The sequence below is a fragment of the Lepidochelys olivacea genome (genome assembly GCF_965140295.1).
Source record: "Lepidochelys olivacea isolate rLepOli2 genome assembly, chromosome: 14".
Lineage (NCBI taxonomy): Eukaryota > Metazoa > Chordata > Testudines > Cheloniidae > Lepidochelys > Lepidochelys olivacea.
This window is the reverse complement of record NC_140424.1, coordinates 2057155-2061244: the sequence shown is the minus strand read 5'-3', so window position 1 is coordinate 2061244 and position 4090 is coordinate 2057155. Positions and strand designations below refer to the sequence as shown.

At 66.1% G+C, this 4090-nt stretch overlaps 1 protein-coding gene across 4 annotated transcripts in view; it reads left to right on the top strand.

The window, feature by feature from the left end:
* Nucleotides 1-2157: 2157 nt before the first annotated feature.
* The window catches only part of TBC1D16 (TBC1 domain family member 16), a 40977-nt gene continuing 39044 nt past the window's right edge, over nt 2158-4090 (top strand). Inside the window, exon 1 of one of the 4 annotated variants that reach the window (XM_084646516.1) lies at nt 2158-2295. The gene's annotated coding sequence lies outside the window, so the exon portion shown is untranslated. Of the gene's footprint in view, nt 2323-4090 lie in introns of all 4 variants that reach the window. The other 3 variants (XM_084646517.1, XM_084646519.1, XM_084646515.1) reach the window with 3 other exon arrangements.

Sequence of the window (4090 nt, the reverse complement as noted above, 5' to 3'; positions counted from 1 at the left end):
AGTCGCCGCGGAGCAGGGGGGTAGCGGGGCCGGGTCTCCTCTCCCCTCCCCCCCACTCCGCCCGCCGTGGCACCTCCCGGGGAGGGGAGAGCCCCGGGGGGTGGGGTGGGGCGATGGGGGGGGGGGGTTGGAGGGTGGGGTCGATGATGGGGATTGAATCCTCAGCGACTGGGGGGGGGATTCAATTTGTTAAAGTCCAATCAATTGGATTCAATTTGTTAAAATTTTAATGCAAAGTAATTAATGGGTGCAAAGCGACCCCAACAGCAGCATTAAACTGTGACTTATTTTTGCTTCCTCCTTCCACTCACCCTTCCCCGGGACCTTCCCTCCTGCCCTCTCTCTGCTGAATGCTCCCGCTGGCCTGACCCTCATCACTAACACCATGGTGGGAGCATGACTGAGCCGTGGTGCCCGTCAGGGAGGAGTCGGGGGGGATGACAAACGACCCTCCTCTGGGTTTTTGCACTTGCTCGAAGCTCCAGAAAAAGAATATGATCTGGTTACTAATCACCCAGGCCACGTCCCCCCGGGCCAAGTGGGGTTGCGAGCTGGTGCCCAAGGTCTCTCTGCTCCTGTACATTTTGGAGCTCAGAGGAGCCTGCTGTAAACTCTTCATGCCACCAACTTCTGCACTTTGTAGCTGAGAGAGGGGAGACTCCCCGATCAAGGAGGCCCAGGGTCCCTGCAGGAGGAGTAGGGGGGGAAGAGTGCGGACTGTAATGGAGTCCGTGCGGGGTGGGACCAGAATTTCCCCACGCACCCGAAATGTCTGGATTGACATCACAGAAACTGAGTGACCTGTGCCCAAAGATGTCCCCTCATTCATTGGTGCAGGAACTAGGGGTGCTGCTGCACCCCCAGTCTTGAAGTGTTTCAGAGTAACAGCCGCGTTAGTCTGTATTCGCAAAAAGAAAAGGAGGACTTGTGGCACCTTAGAGACTAACCAATTTATTTGAGCATGAGCTTTCGTGAGCTACAGCTCACTTCATCGGATGCATACCGTGGAAACTGCAGCAGACTTTATATACACACAGAGATCATAAAACAATACCTCCTCCCACCCCACTCTCCTGCTGGTAATAGCTTATCTAAAGTGATCACTCTCCTTACAATGTGTTTGATAATCAAGTTGGGCCATTTCTAGCACAAATCCAGGTTTTCTCACCCTCACCCTCCCCCCCCCCCACAAACTCACTCTCCTGCTGGTGATAGCCCATCCAAAGCGACCACTCTCCCCACAATGTGCAGGATAATCAAGGGCCATTTCCAGCACAAATCCAGGTCTTCTCACCCCCCCCCCCCCGCCGCACAAACTCACTCTCCTGCTGGTAATAGCCCATCCAAAGCGACCACTCTCCCCACAATGTGCAGGATAATCAAGGGCCATTTCCAGCACAAATCCAGGTCTTCTCACCCCCCCCCCCCGCCGCACAAACTCACTCTCCTGCTGCACCCCCAGTCTTGAAGCGCTTTCCATTATCTGCAGGGTTTACAGTTTACACACAGTAAACACTGTCCTGGCACCCCTGCCCTCGCGCGTTGATGATGATCCATTTTCCCCCCAGGGCACCTCTCTGCCATCAGCACTAAAGGTGCCTCGCTTGCCCCGGGGCATGCAGAAGGCCAGGTGGACCCCTGCCCCACGCTGCCACTGCTGGGACCCCCATGCGGGGAGCTGGGGCCCTGCCCAGGGCTGAGGCTCCCTGTGCCTTGGGGTGGGGCTGGCTCAGGGCCCCCTTGAACCCGCGGTGGCAGCTTTCAGCAGGGCGACATCCAGGTGCGGGGCCGGACCCTCAGGCGGGCGGGGCGTAGGAAGGTAGCTGGGCCCAACAGGGCTGGGACTCGGGGTGCTGCTGCCCCCAGCACCCCCACTTCACAAACGGCTCCGGGGCCCCTGGACGGGCCGCAGCGGGGGCGGCCCCGGCGCCGGGAGGACTGGTCCGGGCAGGGGGCGGCGGGGTCCCTCTTGCCCGCCGTAGGGGCTGTCTCGTTGACGCGGAAGCGGAACAGACACCGGAAGTAGGAGGGGCGGCGCGTGTCCCTCCAGCCCCGCGTTTCCCGCTGATCCCTGCGGGATGGGTGACGCCCGGGCGGAGCGCGCCCCGCACCCTCGCGCCGACTCGGGAGGGGGCGGGGCTGTTGGGGGAGGGGGCGGGGCTTCACATGTCCCCGCCCCCGTTGCCCCTCCCTCACCCCCTGCGCCCGGCGCGGCCTCGCGTTGCTGAACGAGGCGGCGGCGGCGGCTGGAGCAGGAGGGAGCCGCTCGTCCCGGCCCTTGTGCCTCGGGCCGGGGTGGGTCTCGAGCAACCCGGTGCGGGGGTGAGGCTGCCGCCTGGGGCCGGCTGTGCTGGGGCCGCCTCCCTGAGCGGGGGCTTAGCCGGGGGTGGTTGGATCTCGGAGGAGGGGATTGCGCTGTGGGGGTGGGGCTGCATCCGGGGGCTGTAATTTGGATGGGGAGGGGCTGCAGGAGGAGGGGGACCTGTGTCCTGGATGGGGGGGGAGGGGCTGCAGGAGGAGGGGGAGCTGTGTCCTGGATGGGGGGGGAGGGGCTGCAGGAGGAGGGGGAGCTGTGTCCTGGATGGGGGGGGAGGGGCTGCAGGAGGAGGAGGGGGAGCTGTGTCCTGGATGGGGGGGGGGCTGCAGGAGGAGGAGGGGGAGCTGAGTCCTGGATGGGGGGGAGGGGCTGCAGGAGGAGGAGGGGGAGCTGTGTCCTGGATGGGGGGGGGAGGGGCTGCGGGAGGAGGAGGGGGAGCTGTGTCCTGGATGGGGGGGGAGGGGCTGCGGGAGGAGGAGGGGGAGCTGTGTCCTGGATGGGGGGGGGAGGGGCTGCAGAAGGAGGAGGGGGAGCTGTGTCCTGGATGGGGGGGGAGGGGCTGCAGGAGGAGGAGGGGGAGCTGTGTCCTGGATGGGGGGGGGGCTGCAGGAGGAGGAGGGGGAGCTGAGTCCTGGATGGGGGGGGAGGGGCTGCAGGAGGAGGAGGGGGAGCTGTGTCCTGGATGGGGGGGGGAGGGGCTGCGGGAGGAGGAGGGGGAGCTGTGTCCTGGATGGGGGGGGAGGGGCTGCAGAAGGAGGAGGGGGAGCTGAGTCCTGGATGGGGGGGGAGGGGCTGCGGGAGGAGGAGGGGGAGCTGTGTCCTGGATGGGGGGGGAGGGGCTGCAGGAGGAGGGGGACCTGTGTCCTGGATGGGGGGGAGGGGCTGCGGGAGGAGGAGGGGGAGCTGTGTCCTGGATGGGGGGGGAGGGGCTGCAGGAGGAGGAGGGGGAGCTGTGTCCTGGATGGGGGGGGAGGGGCTGCAGGAGGAGGAGGGGGAGCTGTGTCCTGGATGGGGGGGAGGGGCTGCAGGAGGAGGAGGGGGAGCTGTGTCCTGGATGGGGGGGGAGGGGCTGCAGGAGGAGGAGGGGGAGCTGTGTCCTGGATGGGGGGGAGGGGCTGCAGGAGGAGGAGGGGGAGCTGTGTCCTGGATGGGGGGGAGGGGCTGCAGGAGGAGGAGGGGGAGCTGTGTCCTGGATGGGGGGGAGGGGCTGCAGGAGGAGGAGGGGGAGCTGTGTCCTGGATGGGGGGCTGCAGGAGGAGGAGGGGGAGCTGTGTCCTGGATGGGGGGCTGCAGGAGGAGGAGGGGGAGCTGTGTCCTGGATGGGGGGGGGAGGGGCTGCAGGAGGAGGAGGGGGAGCTGTGTCCTGGATGGGGGGGGGAGGGGCTGCAGGAGGAGGAGGGGAACTGTGTCCTGGATGGGGGAGGGGCTGCGGGAGGAGGAGGGGGAAATGTGTCCTGGATGGGGGGGGAGGGGCTGCGGGAGGAGGAGGGGGAGCTGTGTCCTGGATGGGGGGGGAGGGGCTGCGGGAGGAGGGGGGGAGCTGTGTCCTGGATGGGGGGGAGGGGCTGCAGGAGGAGGAGGGGGAGCTGTGTCCTGGATGGGGGGGGGCTGCAGGAGGAGGAGGGGGAGCTGTGTCCTGGATGGGGGGGAGGGGCTGCAGGAGGAGGAGGGGGAGCTGTGTCCTGGATGGGGGGAGGGGCTGTAGGAGGAGGAGGGGAGCTGTGTCCTGGATGGGGGGGAGGGGCTGTAGGAGGAGGAGGGGAGCTGTGTCCT